The following is a 23,383-nucleotide window of genomic DNA, read 5'->3' as shown; positions in this document are numbered from 1 at the left end:
TCCAAGATAAGAAGGAATCAGCTCAACTAAGCCTTTAGCCAATGTAAAGAAATTCTTGGAGAAATGTCCCAGCCGTCCACAATGATAGCATGATCGTTAGAGATTTCCCCACTTAGGGTAAATAACCAGTGTGCCTATAGATTCTAACGCAATTTCCATAGTGTCAGGCATCTTCTTAATATTGTCCCACATAACACAATATCTACTCCTATTGTCCCACATAACACAATATCTTCTTAATATTGTTCCACATAACACAATATCTACTCCTATTGGGACAATTAATACTGCGGGCAAATAGAACTTTGCCTAGGGAGGCAGCCAAATCCTTGATATAAGGCCACAAAAAAGCATGTAAGTCCACAAAATCAACCCATACTGGCTTGACCGGCTGCCAGGGTAGAACATGAACAACTTGCCCACATAAGATAATTGTTGAGGTAGAATGAAAGGTTTTTTGATCCTATGAAAAAAAAAGAACTTCATACAGTCTTGAACCTTTGTAGAAAACCTTGTATACTACTACTTACTAAAGCCATGGTCCAAATAACCTACTGTCTCATTTAGGACTGGAAGTTTGCCTTTGAAATACAGCACTAGAGCATGACTCTTAAAAGCAAAAACTTGAGACAATAATATTATGGTAGGGATGCAAACTGTATGTTGCCCTTTAACCCGAGGGTCTAAGGTTAATGCCTCAGTAAAACAACTGGTTAATTCAGCTTCAGAGAGTGTGCCCATGTCAGATCTTGAAGGTGGCATGGATGCTTCCCTAGGATTCAAGCAAAACACAGTGGGTAAAGTCATGGCTCATCACCCTTGGTGTGGTTTACTTATGAAGGATGCAAATATGTAGAAATCCTGTTTCACCATGTAGAATTGTCTGGATTAACTTAAACTCAATTGTTTTTCCCTTGAACCATGCCCTAGCAAAAATTCAAATCCAAAACTTGGAGATAGAAATAGAGAGATGCCTACCGAGAGACGCCTACCGAGAGACGCCTACCGACTTCATGTACAAAGGATTTTTACTGCCCCTAAAAAAGAAAATAGTATGTTTTGAAATATTTCAATGTGATTAATCTTTTATTGTATGAGACGAACCTTAAGGTTGGAATGGTGTAGGGTTTGACTTATTGGAATTACTTCTAAAGGATTGTAGAGGGCCTAGAGGAGCATGGAATACCTTTTTTTGCAGCATGGAGAATTTTGTCAATTTACATTGGGTGTGTGTGTGTGTGTGTGTGTGTGTGAGAGAGAGAGAGAGAGAGAGAGAGAGAGAGAGAGAGAGAGAGAGAGAGAGAGAGAGAGAGAGAGAGAGAGAGATAGAGAGAGAGAGAGAGAGAGAGAGAGAGAGAGAGAGTGAAGAGATGGAGAGGGTATGTCGTGCTCCTATGTTATGGTTCTCAGAGCACAGTGAGACGTCAAGAGATCCTTTGGCAGAGCTTCTTCATTCTCCCACTGGTTGGGTCCAAGTTGCCTGCTTCTTCTACCAAGGCTCAAAATCAGAGGTCACCCCATCCGTCTCAGCTTCCACTTCCTCTCGCTAGAACTCTTGATAACCGTCTCCTATGAGGTCCTCATTTGACTAGTGCCAAGGGTGGTGATGCCAGTGAGTTGGTAAGCAAGTTCAATTTACAATTTAAAATATTGAAATTAATAAATTCTGTAGATTTTCTCCACTGTTATCTTGGAAAGAGAAATTTGCTTCTATGAAGAATGGTTTTGAAGTCAACTACAATTGATAGCCAAGCTTCGTGAGCTATATCTTTCAATATTGGGTAATCTTAGGATTCTCCATAAGATGTACAATTCAACAAGGTCAATTATTTATGAAAGCTCAAAAGGGTTAATTTTCTTTTCCCTTGACATTGCTAGCATACAAAGAGAAAGGAAAATGAGTGCCTAACTAGACTAATTGCACAAATCATACCGTCAAAAAGAAGAACTACTGCTCCGCAAAAACCACCTGTGATAAGCACCTGTAAAGATTTATGAAGAACCCTTCTATCATGAAGGACACTTGTAATTAGGAGAAACCAAGGATATAATCAAATACCTCGTCTTGAGTAAATGTTCTTAGAGTATCCATAGGCTAAAAACAAATAAAAGATGAGAGAGATATGGCCATTCAAAGTTAGGGGTGTATTCTCTCCTGCTAAAAAATTAGCTCTATTGAAAGTTTGTAAGTGTTGCAGCTATAAAATGGGGCATCTTTTAATATTTTATTTCAAGAGATTGATTCTCTCTCATCAGTGGACAAGGCTCTCCTTGAAGGATCCTTTTAATTCATCCACTTTTGGCCTGGTTTGGGTAGGAAAAATGAGGTGTCGGTGACTTTTGGGCCAAGGGAAGGGGTGGGAACTAGTGTCCAGAGGACCAAAAAATGGGGCAGGCACCTAGGAATCTAGTCTGAAGTAAAAAATGTGCCATCTTCTCCCCATGAAGCCCATGAGACCCCATAGCCAAGGCTTGAGAGAGATTCTCTCCTTTGATACAACCCATATGAGCTTCCCATCCTCCTCTTATACCTCCCATTTCCTTCTTCCCCTTTCCCACGTGGGATAATCCCAGTGCCACATGGCATCCTCCTTCCACACTTCTCCAACTTCCTCTTTTTCTCATAGTAAATTCTCAGCTCAAGCTCCCTTCAGGACCAACTTCCCAGGAGCATGGTGCACCACTCTGGACACCAAATGCAACACTGTAAAGCACGACTTAGAGCCCTTTACTTCAGCTACTTCCAAAAATTTAAAATCTTAGCGTTTCTAATTCAAATCATCGAGTTGGCCAAGATGCCTTTGTAGCATGCATCTGCAACCACTTTCTAAGTCGGGACCGCCCACTTCGGACTCACATATCTCATAATGTACAAGTCCGATTTACAAGCTATAAAGCACGGCTGAAAGTACTTATTGAAAACCATATCTTGGGGACTTGAACAACCCAAAACATCAGTACACAATCCCGGAAAAATTATACCTCTATACATTTATTTTTACATGGTCACTCTCAAGACTCGAAGCACTATGTACACACACACACACACACACACACACATATATATATGAGGCTATTTAGCAAGCTTTCTGGCATGATCTACTTGCTTTATGATCATCCAAAAAATGTTTGGAGATGTCATTTTGCTAGCAAGAGCATCTGTTAGCCATCTGTTCATATGATATCTCTGAAGCTCTTAGTATACAATGGCCATGATTTAAGCTCCGATGAAAAAATCAAAATGCACTTCATTCCCAAGCAAGAGTTACTTATGCATTTAAGAAAATTGGCCACAGAGGGGCAACAAGATTCGACAGTTTCAAGATCTTATTGTTTTTATGTGTTTTAAACTTTCATTTGGAAAATATTTCATTGTTGTGCAAAGCAAAGTTCTTTGATAGACTTAACGAGAAATGCTTCTATTCTCTACCAAAGCACTACCTATTGCCTTAAGATCAAGGGTAATGGCACAAAGGTTTGGTGAATTAGAAATGTATGAATATAAGCTTACATTTTACGTTTGGCAATGTCAAACTATGATGTATCCATGTGACTACAAATTGTGCAAGGCGCAGATTGCATTGGCTCACACTGTTGAGACCATCGTTGAAGCCATGGGCTTATCACTTTTTTTTTTATATGCATGCATGGCGTGCTAGTATGGTGGGATTCATCCCACTGAATAATTGTCTATACTTTTGTTATAGCATCACCTACTTTGTTTAGGAAGAATTGAGGATGGTATATTTTCTAGTGTTGGTTGCATATGATTGTAAAGAGGGCGTTGTACTAGAGATGATATTTTTTGTTTGTAGCACGTGGACATGGCCTTCGTATCAATCAACTAATTCATGGGATGGGATGAATCAACTACAAGAGCTCCAAGCAAGTAATCACTTGTTTCCAATACCAAAGAAAATCTAGTATGACTACCTTCTTTTTGGTGTTGAAAATATTTCTCCTCTTTTCATGGGAGATAAGATTGTTTTAAGATCTAGAGTGAATACGATTCCACCTTGAGAAAATCTTCTGTTTAACTTGATCTAGTTGTGAATAAGATTCAAAATTGAAAGGATCTCATGTTTAGTCTATAGCATTGATTACAGGTATAGGAGTGGTATTTCCAAGGGTACGACCCAGCTAAGGTCAAACATCTCCATGAGTATTCATGGTCATTGATTGACGTCTTCACATATGTACTTTCAAGGAAATAAGTTCTCAATGTGCCAAGGGATAGAAGGTAAGTTCATACTGGACATGGGATGCCTATTTTAGGCAATCAGTTTTGGGTGAGTAGTTTTTTTATAATAAGGGAGATTTTTTCCCTCTATCAAATTTCTACTTAATGACTCAAATGCATAATTGAATCTCTTAGAATGCTAAAAGGTATGTTGTCTAAAACACTTACAAAGGACGAAAGAGAGGATTTCAAATGTGGGCTAAGGAAATTTCCTAAGATTTTTGCTAAAGAATACACCGATGTGCATGGAGTAGATGTTGTTCATCACAAGATTGAGTTGAAGCCAGAGGCCATACCTAAGGCTCAAAAGCTACGAAGGCTAGGAGTCATCAAGGAACAGGCTCTACTCAAGGAGGTAAGAAAGCTTATAGCAGAGCAGGTTTCATTTATTCACTGAATAATTCAGAGTGGTCTCTCCCGTTGTTTTTACTCCTAAGAAAAACGGCAAGTGGAGGGTGTGTGTGGATTATCGTCCACTCAATGAGGCAACAAAAAGAGATCACTTTACCCTCCCATTTCAGGATGAGATACTAAATGAGGTAGCTGGTCATGAGAAGTGCACTGTGTGTGATGGCTACTCAAGTTACTTTCAAATAGGGATTTCTTTGGAGGAACAATTGAAGACAACCTTCATCACTCCTTGGGGTTGTTATTCTTTTAGAGTTATGCCATTTGGTCTGACAAATGCTCCTGCAACTTTCCAACGTTTCATGAACATGGTGTTTCAAGCATTCTTTGGAAAGTCAATCAGGGTGTTCATTGATGATTTCTGCATTTATAGCTCAAAATCATTGCATAAACAAAAGGTAGAAGAAGGTTTAAAAAAACTTTACGACATGGGAGGTCAAATCAACCCCGACAAGTGCCACATAGGTGAGGATGAAGTGATCTTGCTTGGTCACAAGGTTTCCTATAAAGGTATTGAGGTGGATCCAGCAAAGGCAAAAGATCTCATTGAGCTACCATCACCAAAGAGTCTTAAGGAGGTCATCTCATTCATTCAAAAGGGGAATTATATGTCACGTTTCATTCACTTAGCCTTGGAGTTACTTCACCCTTTGCAAAAGTTGACACAACGAGTAGAATTTGCATGCTCTGATGATCTTGAAGAGTATTTTTGTAATATTAAATTCATTATGTCAGGGCTACCAACACTCATGCTTCCTTGTTGGGAGTACCCATTCTTTGTTAGCTCTAGTGTTGGGAAGGAAACGATTGGTGCAGTTTTATTACAACAAGATCCCCACAGTACCAGGATGCGACCCATCTACTTTGCTAGTAGGGTCATGAATGCTTTAGAGAGAGGCCACACGAAGGCAGAACTCATGATTCTTTCTCTCATGTTTGCAGTGAGAAAGTTTAGATCCTACTTGCTACCAAAACCTTTTGTAATTCTCATTGCAAAAATTTTGTTGCCTTGGGTGTCATCTCAAATGAATCTTAGTACTAGGATCTCAAAGTGGATTATGGAGTTGCAAGAGTTTCAATACTCTCTCAAGGTAGAAGATAGTGTGCATGCACAATTGGCAGGGATTCTCACTTATAAGGTACATGAGAAGGAAATAAAGGTGCCTGAAGTAAAGACCCTACCATTGCCACCACCTAAAAGTATTCCTAATGCTTTTACCTTGTTCTTTGATGGATCTTTTTGACAAGCCACAAGAAAACCAGGGGGAGGGCTAGTATTTCTCAACCCAAGTGGAGAGGTGGTCATGAAAGAGAAGGTCAATCTACCAGGTTCAACTAGCAACAATGAAGCAGAATAGGACACACTACTTCATGGTTTGAAGATGTGCATTGGCCAAGGTATACAACGTCTCATGGTAAAAGGGGATGCATTTCTCATTGTGAAGAAAATTCTAGGTATTTGGGCTTGTAAGAATGAAAGGCTAAGGCAAAAGGTTCATGCCATCCGTAAACTCTTCAATTGTATCATTTTCCTAGGAAAAAAAATGAAGATGCTGATTTGCTTTCCCAAAAAGCAGTTTCATGTGTTGAAGGTGAAGTGTAGGTCATCATGGCAGAAACGTTGATTAAACAACCAAGGTACCAGGGGATGGAGTCATTGGATCCCATTGTGAGCTACATTTTAGAGGGAGAGTTTCCAGAAGGCTTCACAAAGGCTCAAAAGAGGAGGCTCATTAAGAAGGTGAGTTTGTATTTGTTTTTGGAAGGTGCCCTCTACCAAAGAGGAAAAGATCAAGTTTGCAAGAGAATACCGACAACCAAGGAGATCCCAACCATTCTTGAAGGTTTGCATGAGGAAACGTGTGGTGGTCATCTTGCATAGGAGCTCACTACAAAAAAGTTTTTGCTTGCCGGGTATGTTTGGCCAAGCTTGCACATTGATGTTCAACATTGGTGTAAAAGCTGCCACAATTGTCAGATTAATGGAAATAAGCGTCTGTTACATGGTCCACGTCAGTTAGTCCTTGCAAATGGTTCGTTTGAAAAATGGGGCACTGATGCTATGGTCCATTTCCCAGGACTAAAAAAAGAAAATTGTATATCTTGGTGGCCATAGACTACATGACTAGGTGGGTAGAAGCTCAAAGTGTGGCAAGAGGAAATGAGAGGATAGTTAGAAGTTTGTGTACACTCACATTTGTTGCAAATTTGGCACACCTTTGGAGATTGTTTCTGATAATGGTCTAGGATTTAGGAAGGGCTTGCTCACAGACATTTGTGATGAGCTTCACATTCTACATCGGCATAGAAAACCCTACTATCCTCAATCAAATGGTTTGGTAGAGAAGGCTAATGGAATTATTGCAGGAATCATCCGAAAGATGGTAAAGAACAAGACAAAGCTATGGGATGACTTCTTGGATGGAGCATTGTGAGCCTATCAAACTACCTACAAGGAATCGACAGAGTTCACACCCTTCCACCTAGTCTATGGTCAAGAATCTTTGCAACCCATCGAGCTCAACATCCCAATGATGCGACTTCATGGAAAGGTGGCACAAGGGGTAGAAGCAGCATGGGAAGATCGTCTTCTCACCCTCACAGAACTAGAATGGAAATGAGAGGCGGATTATGAGTGCTATAAAAGAAAGGCTACGCAAATAAAGGACAAGCTCGACAAAAAGCTGAAAGACAAAGGGATCAAGGAAGGAGATTTGGTGCTAAGGTACGATAACCGCCTTAACAATCGCTTTGATGTGAAGTTCAATACTAGATGGCAGGGTCCCTACATTGTAAAGAAGACCTACTGTTCACGCTACTATCAACTCATGGATTTGGATGGCAAGGAGCACCCCAAGAAGGTGAATGGGTATCGATTAAAGCCTTACTTGAGTCGAGTTCTACCAGAGGATCTACAAGAGCAACGAATAGCTACAATACCAGGTAAGTCTTTGAGCTTGGTACTACAAGATGAAGATTTGATTAAGGCACCAGATATCACGAAGGATAAAAAAAAACTCTCATTGGAAAGTATGACTTTTGACGGTACATGAATGTACTATCATCTAGGGGAGGGCTAAATGATAGCTGTTTTTTTGGCTCTCATAAAATGTTTTAAGAAGCCACTTCACCCCAAAGAAACACCCTAGCACAATGACTAGGCTCGCTTTTTCATTGTAAATGATGTGCATGCGTTTAGGGTTTTTATCACATTTGTTTTATCAAATCATTGAGCGAGTCATTGGGCTAGGAGACAAAAAAATAAATTTATAATATTACGGTCCTCTTTACATGTAAATATTTTCTATCAAATAAAGGACCTAAGTATAAAGGGTTTTTTTCAAAAAAAAATATTTATATAAATATATATTCCTAAATGTGCATTTTTTCTAAATCTCTTTGCATCCTTTCACGGCATGAAATATTTCTATGTTAGTGTGTACATACCCCATAATATTTATTTTTACAAAATAAACCCATGCATTTCATCCCACACCCTCGTGGAAGTCAAAATTTGTTTCTACACTGTCACTCACTTTCACTAGATATTTTATCGCTTGCCTATTTTCCTCTTTCACCCAAGAAAAAAAAAACTCCTATCATGATATTCCTTCATGGGTCCTACACATATTTGTTTCCATACGCCATGTGCTCATAAAGACAAGGGCTAGGAAAAATCTAAGCACTAGGTCTATCATGTGAAATTGCTTTTTATTCTTCAAAATTCATCATCCATGCATGTGGCAAGGGCCACTTGGATTCCTTAGGTCATGGCATGGCTCATGGGGGGCTCACCTTTGGATGTATAGGGAGAATTCAACCAAAAAAGGGTCTCACATAAGCACCTTTGCAGTCCCACAATACACAGCTTTTGGGGCAAATTTTGGCACCCTTCTATCATCCAAATCAGCAAAAGTTGTCAACATACAAAATGAAGCTCGAGAAATGAATTATTTTACATAAATATTTCAGCATTTTTGGAGAAAATCACGAATTTTGGTGAATTGTTTGGTGCGACCCAGTCTTCCCACTCTATGCACACAAGGATCCTCTTACTCTTTTCTCACATTTTCACACTCCCACCCACATACACACTCATCCCTCTCCATCATCCTTTAAGATGTACAGATTTCCATTCCCTCTCACCTTCTTCACCATCTCTCCTTCCCCTCTTACCACCATAGCCTTCTACATACACATATGCTCTCATACAGCTCTCTACTACCCCCAAATTACAAATTCATGTTAACTCTTCTAAAAGGCATGAATTTTTAGCACTTTATCCTTGCATAACCTCTAAAAGTTAGAGGTTTTTCATCAATAATACTCATCTTCATCGTGGAGATCAACCGTGAAGGCGGCGCAAGAAGCAGAAGTAGAAGAAGAAGAAGAACCGGCAGTCATTTTCATAAGGGTGAGTCCATAATTCTTAGAGGTTTCATCAATCTCAAGAGCTCATCCACCTCATTCACCCTTGGTTCCTCGACAATCAAGTCATCATCACTTTTGTAAATATGCCACTAACATTTTCTAGTGATCACTAACAACTAACCCTTCTTGTAAATTGCACCCTCTACTATCTACTAGAGTAGGCACCTCCAAGTTACTCCTTTCACTATCAATAATTCTTCCCCTTGAGCCCACATCCATGTGGCTTAAGGGATAAGGAAGACCCACTCCTATTTAAAAAATCAAATTATTTCCTAATCTCTTGTTTTGTCAATAAAATTGATTAGAACTAATCCTAATCAAAGATTCCAAAAACCTATAAATAGAACCCATCTCTCCTTGAAAAAGGTATCTCTACACCATTGCACACTAGATTGAGCATAGCATACGCCAATTCTATCTTGGTTGTAAGGAGAGAGAAAGCTTTCTATACACCATCACTTTGGTGCATAGAAAATCTTGAGCTAGTTGAGTGAGTGCGAGTAGAAGATATCTTTCTATCATTGTTGTATCTACCCCAACATCAATGAAATGGTAGTTTTGGGTGCAGTTTCATGTCCAAAGGCTCACGCTTCTCCTCCAATTTGGTTTGACAAACTCATTTAGCTTCATAAGGTGACTTGTTTCATTGAAGGTTGTTGTTTTGTTTCTCGTCCTTGTGATTCATTGGTTGTTGTTTGTTGGCTACCATTGTAAAAGGGTGGATGGTGAGAGGGCTCCCATAACCCTAAGACAATGTGCTAGTGATGCTATAACCAAATCTTGTCACTTGAATCCACAAGCTCTAGGTGCCTTCTTGGGCAAATCATAACGTTGAAGCTAAGTTGTACACCATCTCTCTCTCTCTCTCTCTCTCTCTCTCTCTCTCGTGTTTTAGTGCGTGAGAGTGTTCCATTGGGATTAGGGTTAGTGTAATTCCTTACTTAATTTTGGGCTGCTCTAACGATTCTCCCTTTTTTTTGGTGTCCTAGTTCGCTTTTAAACTAGGTGGTGCCCCTTGTGTAGTTGGGTTTTGGCTGTGGGTTTGTTGTTTTGTTGTGCTTGTGGTTGGCCCAACCCCAATTGAGCATCACGGGAGCCTTGAGGGGTGTTTAGAGGTCGCCTTTCTTGTTGCCCGCCCCGGACCACCTCAACATCGAGTATTCATTTGAAGAGTGATAATAGGGGCCCTTCCCATTGAGGACTTGCTTGCCAGGAAAAACACATCCAATGGATTGTGTGCTAGATGAAAGAAAAAGGAAATCCTTAAGGACATCTTTTGGGAGTTCCCTAGTGTTCATGAATGTTCGAAATGGGTGCACTACAAATGGATGCATGTGTGAAACATCAAGATCAAAAAGCATAGGTTCACATTTGGCTATCAATTTATTGCTGACAATATCCCTCTTCAATTTTACCTGGATTCCTTCATAGCATGGTTGTTGCATTTGGTATGGTCTATAAGGAACTCAGTCAGCTTAAACAAATTTATTTTTTATAAGAGATCAATCCCCTAGGATGCCCTCAAGTGTAAGATTATAGAAGATGTATCTACCATTGGCAAGACCAACAATCATATGTATGATAGGGTCTTAGACCAACTGTAAGCCCAACCATGTAAGTTATTGTACAATAACAAAAAGAATTTCCAAAAAACAAAGAGAGAGGGTTGGGATAAGCACTTTCCTTTTTTGTACAAATAGGACGTAGCCAAAATGCTATCATACTTTGCTTGGAGAAATTAAGTAAAAAAAATAAAAGGTTCGACCAAAGGTAAGAAACTTCCCCATGTATGAGACAATCTTTGCTAGTAAAAAAGTTCTTGCACAATACAATTATGAATCCTCATTGTTGCAAGAAAGAAAGCCCAATAAAAGAGATTTACGTTCTAACAAACATGAATTTTCTTAATCAAAATAATAGCACTACAAGAGGCTCTTCATATTAGCGACGCTCACACAGCGACGCTCAAAAAAACAATTCTCGGGGTCGCTATGAGCGTCGCAAATTTCTTTGTAAATTTGCGACGCTCATAGCGACGCTTATAGCGACGCTCATAGCGACGCCGGCTGGGATAAAAAAATAACCAAGCGCGCCCAAAAACTCAGATCTCAGATCTGAGTTTTTCGGCGCCCTCAAGCAAAGAGCAGGTAACGCTCTCCCTCTCTCTCTCTCTCTTTTTCTTCTCCACACACACACACACACACACACGAGGAGAGGAAGGAGAGCCAGGTATGCTCCTTCTCTCTCCTCATTCTCATGTTCCCTTCCCCTCTTTCTCTCTCCCTCTCTCTCTCTCTCACACACACACATACACACACACACATAGTGTTTTTGAGAGAGAGAGAGAGAGAGAGAGAGAGAGAGAGAGAGAGAGAGAGAGAGTACAAACAAAAACAAAAACGCACACACACATACATAAACAAAGAATGCACACACACATTGAGAGAGAAAAAGAGAGAGAGAGCATGCATAAACAAAAAACGCACGCATTGAGAGAGGAAAAGAGAGAGAGAACATGCATAAATAAAAAACGCACACATTGAGAGAGAAAAAGAGAGAGAAAACATGCATACGATCCAAAAAAACGCACACACATTGAGAGAGAAAGAGAGAGAAACTAATTTAACGTCGTAGGAAACTAATTAAAATTAAAAGACCTAAAGATCTAGCCGACGAAGAGTTGAACTCAAGACCTATTATTCAAGAGGGAAATGGCATAATCAATCTATCATACTTGGCATGGGTGATAGAAAGGTTATACCATTTATCTCTTTTTATTGGCACACACATCCACACACGCGCACACACACAAGAAGAAGAGAGTTATAACGTCGTAGGAAACTATCTTAAAAGACGTTAAAGATTAGGTTATATGTAGACTTACATTAAATTAGATTTAGGTTTATTTTTAACTAGATTTACGTTTATTTAAGCTAGATTTAGATTTACGTTATATTAGATTAGATTTAGGTCTCCATAGACTGCGATGCCTGCATGAAGCGGGGGAAGAAAGCCCTCAATGGAATATAGGGTATTGCTGCCTTCACTCATGGTGGGCTCCGTCGATCCAAAAGTACTGGTGAAATGTCTTCAAAAGATAGGGAAGAAGGTGGATCTTCAGGGCGGCAAGAGTCACTACATCCCCGACACAATGACCATCTAGACAACCTCTAGTCATTAGACTTACGTTAAATTAGATTTAGCTTTATTTTTAGTTAGATTTACGTTTATTTAGATTTACGCTTATTTACGTTAGATCGAGTCCACGCAAGAATTACTTACGGTTTAGGGTTTAGAGTTAGACGAACAGTGAAAAGATCTACTGTGAAAAGATGTTAAGATGAAGTGAAGTGCTACAGCTAGAGAAGAGGCAAAGGGGTTTTGTCCACTACATGCAGTATCATGTAGACGTGGGTGTGTAGATTTCTTGTACCCACAAATATAGGTATTGACCAATAAAGACGAGATTATAACCCGGTGGTTCTGATCTCCGTGCACCTCTAGACCGAGGTGTGCGGGGATTGGACATGACTAGAGAATGTGAGGTAAAGAGAGAGAGAGAGAGAGAGAGAGAGAGAGAGAGAGAGAGAGAGAGAGAGAGAGAGAGAGAGAGAGAGAGAGATAAGACGAAGAATGCCAATAGAATATTAAATTTGTTGTCCAAGTTATAAGTTTTTTATCCTCATTATGAGTAGCGACGAGGATGTGGGACCGTCCAACCGAAACACCTATCTCTCAACGAGGGTCTTATGTCCTTGTAATCAATGCAAGCATGCTGTGCGACGGACAAGACGTGTTTCTTTGCAGCACGTTCGCGAATTTGGTGAGTTCGATCCATCTATTATAGATCGAGTTGTTGCCAATTATAACTCGTCGGACTCTGACGCTGGCCAACAAGCAGCAATCTTGCAACCCAATAGACGTGCTCGCAGGCGCTTTGGTCAAGCAGCATATGTGAGGCCACAAGATGTAGCCTCTGACAGCTCGGGGGATGATCATGCAGAGCACATTCCCAACGAGGCAATGTTTGAGCCCGAGATTGATGAAATGATCGAGACGATCATGGATTCAGAAAGGCTTATCTATGATGATATGAAAAGTGAAGCCGATACGCCATTGTATAATGGAGCACGTATGTCTAGATTGAAAGCACTCCTGGTTCTTCTCAACATGCAGGCAAAGTTTGGATGGAGTGACACTAGCGTCACAGCGCTTTTCAGGTGATCTATTACAATTAGTTTACTTTAATAGAACTCTAAATGTACAATGATCTGATAGATTTTTACACGACTGTATCATATTTTTATGTTGTGTAGATTGCTGAAAGAGCACATACTACCAGCTGACAATGTGATGCCAGATTCCCGAGATGAAGCAAGAAAGATTTTGCGAAACTTGGGGATGGATTACAATTCTATCCACGCTTGTCCTAATGACTGCATTCTTTTCAGAGGGGAATACACAGACATGGAGAAGTGTCCGAAATGTGATTCCGAAAGATATCGAGTAGATCTCCACGGGACAAAAATTCCACAAAAGGTTTTGCGACATTTTCCTCTGCTTCCTCACATCAAGCATTTCTTCGAATGTAAGTCCATGGCCGCCCTAGCATCATGGCATGAGGAGAATAAATCTTAGGATGGTGTGCTACGAATTCCTGCAGATTGCGCAGCCTAGAAACATATAGATGGAACATGGTCGGATTTTGCCAGGGAAGCTCGAAATTTGCGCTTAGGCCTGGCTATGGATGGCGTAAATCCATTTGGTCAAAGATCAACATCTTACAATGTATGGCCCGTTGTCATCGTCAACTACAACATTCCCCCGTGGTTGACTACGAAGAAGGGGCACCTATGGCTAAGCTTGATTGTGCCAGGGCGATATAAAGTGGGGAATATGGATGGGTATCTTCGTCCACTATTGGAAGAGCTACAACAATTGTGGATTGGCATAGAGGTGGTGGATATGAGCCGACACACAGGACGACAGAATGCTTTGATCAGAGGCATTCTAATGTGGACCATGCATGACTATCCCGGGCTAACAGAATGCTCAGGTGATCCAATGCACATATTCAAGAATGTGGGTAATCTACTATGGGACCATTTGACCGGCAAGAAAGATACTTTGGGAGCCAGAGTTGACCTTAGAAATGTGGATCGTATGGAGCAATATTGGCCGCAAACAGCGTCTGATGGATCGATAAAACTCCCTAAAGCACCATGGATTTTCACAGGAGCCCAAGAACGCAAAGTAAAAGAGGCCATTCGAGAACACAACCCTAAACCGGCGCTCTAGTGGTGGCGGTGGCGGTTGTTGTGGGGATTCCGCCACCGATGCCTCCACACCGCCTCGTGTTCGACGAGGCTCTTTACCCTCCCCTTCTTTGCCCGCCCCCACACCAGCCACAGCATCGCCATCTACGCCAGGTTTTGCACGGCTGACTGTTCCTAGAAGCTACACACCTCTACCTACTCCGCCAAGAGCCACCCCACTCGACACTCCTCGCTTCGGGGCCCAGACGCCGGTGGAGACACCTGACGTCCGTACCCCCATCGACACGCCGCTAGAGACCCCTGCCGGGACACCCAGGTTCACGCGTCACCGGCCAGAGGGCTTGCCTTACTCCGTCGACATCAGCGGCGGCATCATCATGGATGATGATGGCAAGAAGGTGATCTCGCGCATGCGTGGTCTTTGCTCCCAGCTGTTTAGACACTACATACTAAACAAATGGAGTGAAGTACCAAGTGATTTAAAAAACAGAGTCATCAGCATACTTCATGATGAGTTTCCCGTTCCAACACGGGATCAGCGCTTCAATGAATACCTGATGAAGATTCGAATGCGCGAATACTGCAAACACAAGCGTTCCGAAGTGCAAAAAGCAATCAAGAATGGGTGGAACAGGCCAGATTGGTTGGCCAAAGAAGATTGGAAGAATGCGAAGAAAGCAGCGCGCGAGAATCCCGACAAGTGGAAGCAACAAAAGGATGCAGCCAGAGCGCGAGTAGAGGCAGGGAGCTCGCACCACTTGGGGAGCGGTGGATGGGCATCATTTGAGGCCGATTTTGTAAGTCTTTTCACATTGCTCTTTATGCATGTTCGATAGTTTAGGGTTTATGAGTTTTTTAGTTCTAACATAATGAAATCTTTGTATGTTTTGACAGTGGTCAATGACAGAACGTGATCCCACACCGTACGAGTGTGAGTACGCAGGCAGGAAGGGCTTAAACGCCCTGATGGACATTCTCAGTTCTCGCGGCGGCATGGTTAGTATTAGGGTTTACTCTTTTTTATTTTTTGTATTGTTTTATAAATGTCGTTATATGTTTATACTTACTGAAAGCTGTTTTGCAGAATCCGACAGATACGCCGCTTGGACGCGATGAGACGTCTGATTAGACGACATCAGTTTAGCCGTAGCTAGCTAGCATTAGTTTAGGGTTTCTCATAGCTTATGTATCAAGCGACGGATTTTATACGTCTTTTTGAACCATGTATATTATTACATTTGTCACCGCAGTTCCTTTTGCCAATCAATTCTTTATGCCTATGATGTTGTACAATTGTCATTATTACATTTGCCAATCAATTCATTTTGCCTCTGATGTGTACAATTGTCAATTTTGCAAACAATGCGTCTTGTGGGTGATTATTTTGGGTCTATTATCTATCTTTGCACTTTTTTTAAAAAGTGAATCAAGTACAATATGGTTGATGGGTGAATGCCTTGCCACCAAAAAAAAATCTCTCGGGCGTCGCTATAAGCGTCGCTATTTATGGCTCTGTAGCGTCGCTATAAGCGTCGCTATAGTCATCTGTGTAAACGTCGCTATAGGCGTCGCTATATAGCGACGCTCTCGTAGCGACGCTCTTAGCGACGGTTTAGCAACGCCGGGGGTTATAAAAACCCAATGTATTTCCGTCGCTAACAGCGTCACAAGAGCACACAACCTCTTGTAGTGTAGAGCAAGTGACAAAGAGTTGTCAAGTGTTTTTATAGCTTATGATATATTTTCAAGGATTGTGTGGTATCAATGTCAAGCTCGTCACCTTCCTTACCTTGCCAATTAATTCATAAACCTCATGCATCTAAGAGAGACCTTAGATCCCCAAGGGAATGCAAACTTGTGAGAGACCTTAACTCCCACATGATATTAATGATTTCTTCTATTGCTCCCTTCTTCCATGCAAGTTAGAGCATAAAGAGAATTTTGAGAGCTTGTAGATCAAATGGGCATCCCAAACATTTAAAACATGCCTCCCCTCGATTCTTTTCAAAATGGGTGTTTCAAATCTCTTAAGAGTTAAGGGATTACATGTAAAAGAGGGGTTTCACAATGCAGATTTGAAAAAAAGTTGACACGCTTATGAAGAGGAAGGGGCCACTTTATTCATGGTGGAGTATGTGTGTAGAGGGGCTTTGTACGTACCTCTTGAATGCACATGTGCTATATGTATTTTAGGAAGGTGACCCCAAAGGTAGACGTAGTTTCACCAAAATTGCAAATCCAAATTAGCCTTCCTCTGAAGACCACAACTAGAGATCAAATGGGCATCACAAACATTGAAAAGATGTTTCTCCTCGATTCTTTTCCAATCCCAAATGTTGAAACTAATTTCACATTAGGAAAATTAGGAGATCAAATCAAATTAAGAGAGAAAATTTGTGACTTTCATAATAATGCATGGATACAAATTACTAGAAAGCAAGTAATGTCATCACAACAAAGTACTCTATACTACTCTTCTATACTCTTGTAGATGAGTTTAATCAAGTTGCTCTTGTTCGAATTAGGGTTGCAAAGAAACGTGCACAGCTTGGAGAAGACAAAGGAAGCTCAAGGCACAAAACTGAGAGTGTGTTACTTAGTGTTCAATGGAAAGATAGATAGCCCTAGAGCGATGGGCGTATATACAATGCATAGGGGAAAAAAACTCCTAAAGAGGGAAAAATGCCCCAGTGGTCCTAGTGTGTTCACACACATCACTACCACATGTATATGGTAACAAATCCCCCCTTGAGTGATGCGGTGAACGAGAGCTAGCACATGAGTAAAGGAAAGTGCCATGCCCTAAGGACATGATCAGTCCATGAAGGGGAGCAAGCCCAAAGATTTGTGAAAAGCTTCGAGTTTCTCACGAAACAATGCCTTTGTGAAAAGATCTGCAAGGTTATCCTGTGTTGGCACATAAGCCAAGTTGATCTATCCTGGTGGTAATGCACCTCAATGTGCTTTGTGCGAGCATGAAAAATTGGGTTCCTTGCAGCTGCTAGTGCGCTTTGACTATCAGTCTAGATAGTGTTGGCAGTGTCATGTCCAACACCCAAAGCAGTCATAAGGCGTCTGAGCCATACACACTTAATCATATCTGTGAAGACTGCCTTGTACTCAGCCTCACAACTAGAAGTGGCCATAGTAGGTTGCTTCTTGGTCAACCATGATATACATGAACTACCAAGCATGAAACAAAAACCAGTAGTGGACACTCTCGTGTCAAAACAACCAGCGCAATCTGAGTTCGCAAAAGCGTGTAAGTTTGGCGACAATGATACTCCCTTGGGATAAAACAAGCCAAGATGTAAAGTCCCACTAAGGTAGCGGAAATCCTCTTGACAGCTTTCCAATGCTTAGATCCTGGGCTACGCATCAATTTGCTAGCCTGTGAGACTGCAAACTGAATATCTGGCCTCCTGTTGCATACATGAATGAGGCATCCAATAGCAGTTTGGTAAAGAGTGACATTAGCAGGATCACCAGCATCATGTAGACTCAACTTCAAACCTGTTTCCATGGGAGTGGCAATAGGTTTGCAATCCTGAAGTCCAAACTTACATAGCAATGTCTTTATGTAACTTTTCTGACACAAGGCAATACCACCATCACACTACTTAAAATGTATACCAAAGTAATGATGCAACAACCCCAAATCTTTCATCTTGAAAGTAGCATTCAAATCAGCCTTAAATTCAGTAATATGTCTCTCATTTGGTCCACTGATCAGAAAATCAACAACATAAAGAACCACGATGAGAAGTACATCACCCTCACGCTTTACATACCATGTGCTTTCTGTTGGACTATTACAAAAGCCTTGTTTGACTAAATGAGTGTTAGCTTTATCATACCAAGCACGAGGAGATTACTTCAACCCATACAAAGCCTTCTTACATCTTCACACTTTGTCCTCTTGTCCTTTCTTGACAAAACCGTGAGGCTACGTTACATAAACTTCCTCAAATATGTCACCATTCAAGAAAGTAGAAAAAATGTCAGATTGATGTACATCCCAACCAAAATGAGCTACCATTGCACATAGAAAACGCACAGTAGTCATATGACAAGTGGGAGAAAAAGCCTCTTCATAATCTATGCCTTGTTGCTGTGCATAACCCTTTACAACAAGTCAAGCCTTATGGTGATCGATCTCACCATCCGGCTTGCGTTTCAACTTGTAAACCCACTTCGTACCAATGGCCTTTTTGCCAGGAGGTAAATCACATAAAGTCCATGTGTCATTTTCTATAAGTACATCATATTTTGATTTCATGGCAGCCATTCAATTTTCTAAATTTTGTGCTTCATCAAGATAGAGGTTCCTCAACATCATGAAAGCTAGACATAGCCAAATTAAAGCATAACAATCTGATACATAAGATGAATGGTAAGAGCCTAAACGAGTACGTCTAGACAAAAGTGCATCCAATTTATTGTCACGCAATGTATGCACCAGCCATTTTGGCATACCTCTAGCCTACTTATTTTTAGTCCTTTCCTCATCAAGTACATCATGTGAATCTGCATCAGTAATAGGTTGATCTGTAACAGTTTCAGAAACCCTAATAGGCTGTACATTTGCCTCATTGGAATCTACATTCGCATTTCCACCACAAAAAAAGGCAACAAAGTGTCATAAATGTCATGTGAGCTTACATTACTGTCTCTAGTACATGACAGCAAGGGCTGAACAGAATCTTCCACAGACACTGCATCCCGTGAAACCAGAATACACTTTGTTTGCAGATGTTACAACCTGTAACCTTTTCTTTCAGCACTATAACCAACAAAAATACATTTGACAGCCTTATCATCCAATTTTCTGTTCTGTGTTTGTGGCATCAAAGCATATACCAAACAGCCAAAAACACACATGTACTCAATAGAAGGCTTTCTATCATGCCATGCTTCATATGGAGTAATAGATTTCAAAGCTTTCGTAGGACACCTGTTTAGTACATAAGTGGCACACATGATGGCCTCAAGCCAAAAAGAATGCGGCAAAGCTTGACTTTTGACCAAACATCGTGCCATTTTTGTAAATGACATGTTTTTCTTCTAAACAACACCAATTTGTTGAGGTGTATAAGGCACTTTACATTGGTGTTTTATCCCACAACTAGCCAAAAATGCATTAAATTCATGAGACATATACTCCCCCCTCAATCGGAACGGAGGGTGCCCATAGTACATTTTGCGACATTTTCAGCCATAGCCAGAAATTGTTTGAAGCAAATAAAAACTTAGGCCTTCTCTCTAAACAAAATTACCCATGCATGCATAGAGTAATTATCAATGAAAGCCATGAAGTACATGTAATTACCCAAGGAAGGAGTTTGCATGGCCCCACAAACATCACTATACACAAGCTCTAACCTGCATGTGTCCCTAACTGAACCATAATTTGGAAACTTAGAACGCTGCATTTGACCCAAAATACAGCCTTCACAAACATGTTTGACAGGTGCTTCAAGAGGTGGCAAACAAGTAGCGATATTAGATTTCTACAAAAGCAGTAAACTAGCAAAATTCAGATGACCAAAACGTGCATGCCAAAGTTTTGTATTTGAAATAGCCCTTGAATCTGCAAACTGCATTTACAAAATTTTGTCCACACTTGTCATACAAAGTGATACAGCCCACGGCAGAAAAGCCGAGATGCAACAATTTCATCCAAAACTGAGATCATGAACTATACATCTACCATCCACAAATTTGACTACAAGACTAAGTCTAGCAAGTTCAGATACAGGAAAAAGATTCTCCTTGATTCTAGGTACATAAAGTGCATCAACAAGTGTGAAAGAACTGCCATTTGCAGTAATAAGCACAATCTTTCCAACTCCCTAAACCGGATAGGAGGCATTGTTGACACAAGTGATTGAGTTCCCCTGAGGGACAGACTCAAGAGAGGTGAACAATTCACGATGTGAGGTAATGTGCTTTGTAGCACCACTATCAAAATACCACACATGTGAATCTACATCAACAACTAACTTGCATGCATCATGGACAACAGGATTGTAAGTGCACTCTTCACTAAAGGCCCATTTTGCATCAACATCAGCATTACAGTCTTGTTTCACAGAAGACTCAACAATAGTCCCATTGGTAGTGGAACCAGCATTTGCAGTGGAACCACTCTCTTTCTTCTTAGCCTCTTTGGCCTTCAGCTTAGGACACTGCTTGATCAAGTGATCATTAACTTTACAATAATGGCAACACATCTTCTTTTTGCCCTTATCACCAGAATTGCCAGACGAAGTGCTGCCAGCAGAAGCATTGTGAACAGAAGTTTTGCCACTCCCAGCAAAACCATAAGAAGTGGTTGCATTGCTGTTACCATCCTTTCTTTGAGAAGCAATAAAAGCATGTTCAACGACACACTGTCTAGTCCTGTTTTTTTGGATAGTGACTCTTGCAACAGAAGTGTCCATAATGCATCAAACTTGAAAACTTCAAAATTTCCTTGGGTCATATATCTCGAAATATCAGCAAAAGTCTAGTAAGAATCTGGTAAGGCATCAAGAATAGTCTGCAGTACAAGGGACCTGTCTGAAATGACTTCACCTTCAGAAATAAGTTTCTCATTGATATCCTTGACACCAGCAAGGAAAGTGTCCATATCATCTTCCTCATGCATAATCTTCGATTCCAGCTCTTTACACAGCAAAGCAATTCTAGCCTCATTGCGACTTGCATAAAGACCATCAAAACATCCCAAGCTTGTTTTGAAGATTTTGCTGAATGAATGTGAGGAATAATGGTGTGCTTCATAGAAAACACAATTAATGCATGAGCCTATGCATCCTTTACATCCCAACGAGCTTGTTCTATCCTAGGCAAGACAACTCTAATAGCAGCAATCCTTGCAACAAGAGTGCAACATCCTCAACATTGTTTGCATCCTCAGAACCAGGACGTACATCAATGCCCTGCACAATATTCTAAACGCCCTTTGACACAAGAACATGTTGCATCATGTAAGCCCACATAGGGTAATTGTCCCCATCCAATGTGTCCTCAGCAGCAAACATCTTAAGCACATCTGTGTTGTTGTGAGCCACGATAAACGTTGCACCTGATGTGAAAACTGTTCGAAAAGAGGAGAAACAAAGCAGGAACAACACGTGCTATATATCACAAACCATAGAAGACTATAAGACACATGCTATACAAAAAACGGCACTGACAAAAATTTTGCACAAAATAACGAAATAGCTTGTATAGTACTTCCTGTAGTGGAAACGGAGGGACCCGAAAAAAAAATCAAACAAAATGAGCAAGCGTGTGATGGAGCTTCTGGCGACTGAGCTCGCGAGGATGCAACGTGCTCTGATACCAATTGTTGGAATTAGGGTTGCAGAGAAATGCACACAGCTTGGAGAAGATGAAGGAAGCTCAAGGCACACAAGTGAGAGTGTGTTACTTAGTGTGCAAGGGAAAGATAGATAGCCCTAGAGTGATGAGCATATATACAATACGACACACATCACTACCACATGTATATGGTAACAACTCTTTCTCTATTTCAATTGAAAACATTGAATCTTCAAGCACCACACAAATTCTCATTATGCGGAGATACACTTTCCTAAACACCAAGATATGACACCCAACTCCATTGGGGCCCTTTCAATGTTTTCTTCCAAAGAAAACCAAGGTGAACAAGTGAGAATCCATGTATTAGGTATAGTGGCTTCATTTTATCAAAAGAGGGGCCAATATCTCCGTGCTCGAGGGTTATAATGGAGCATGGTGCGAGACTATTCCAAGACTTTGACATGGATGCACACTTAGCTCAGGGAATCATATGGTGTGGTTTCAAACACACTAAATTAGCTCTTAGAAATGCAATACACCCCCAACCCAACTTCAACATCATCATCAGGTCGAGTGGCATTTTTAGAAGAGTTAAAAGCACTTAAAGAAGAGCTGGCACAAGAAAAATATGATAGAAAAATCTTGACAAGAGAACATAGGGATGTCTACCAAGCACAAAAAGATGAGGAGATAATGCAGCTCAAGGAGAAACTGGCAAAGACACAGCAGAGTAGCAGATCAAAAGGTGAAATATGCTTCTACAAAAGAAAGATATGGAAATCAGTGCCATCAACACCCAAGCATTTGTGCCGCCTCAATCAACACATACAACAGAAACAATTTAACATGGGTAGACCTACCCCTAGTTATTTTGCCAGACACATCTATTGAGGAAGGTTTCAATGAATCTGAAGCCACAAAAGAGACACTGAATGGGAGATATGAAATCAAGAAGTGGATGTTGAAAGTACAAGTCCTTCTCATCGAGAATACATGCAATGCAAAGTAAAGGTACATTAGGAGGAGAATGTTGTCTAGGAGGTCCTACTTATTTGACAGTTTGAGGAAGTCAAACCATTAGTATTTAGAAAGTAATCAAAGGACAACCTTTGAATTCAAACAAGCAAAACCGCTAGTGTATTTGAATTCAAATTTTCTCCCCGAAATAGAATTGAAAATCTAGTGGGTAAAACCATATCATGTAGTATAGCTATGGAAAGAGCTCGGTGCATAGATTGCAGATCTATGATCTCCGTTCGAATGGGAGATCATGTATGGGAGTTATGGAAGGTCAAGAAAACATAAAATTATCCGTCTCTTTTTTGGGGGGAAAAGTTCATCCTTTGACCACTCTTACACATCTCTTACACATGCACCATTCTTGCACTCATGGCATATACCTATTCGTCAAAATGCTAATCACCTCCATAAGCCCATGAAAACAAGGATGCCCTCCTAGACCCCATCCTCTTCCTCATGATTGGAATCAGTGGCCCTCTTGATGATCAAGTGAGATGAAGTGCTAAAGACTTACAGCCTCTTGAGGACATCGAGGCACAAGAGGCCTATGTTAGAACTTGCAAATAGAGATTTCAAGCTGCAACGTGATCATGGGGTTGTGTATGCTTGCATGATGTTTCTCTCCTCCCGTATTGGTTAACATGGAGATTGATAGAATCTTTCTCAGTAGGGTCAATGG

The sequence above is a fragment of the Adiantum capillus-veneris genome, chromosome 1 (genome assembly GCF_014529385.1).
Source record: "Adiantum capillus-veneris isolate H3 chromosome 1, ASM1452938v2, whole genome shotgun sequence".
In the NCBI taxonomy this organism is placed as follows: domain Eukaryota; kingdom Viridiplantae; phylum Streptophyta; class Polypodiopsida; order Polypodiales; family Pteridaceae; genus Adiantum; species Adiantum capillus-veneris.
Note: the sequence above shows the minus strand (reverse complement) of the source record.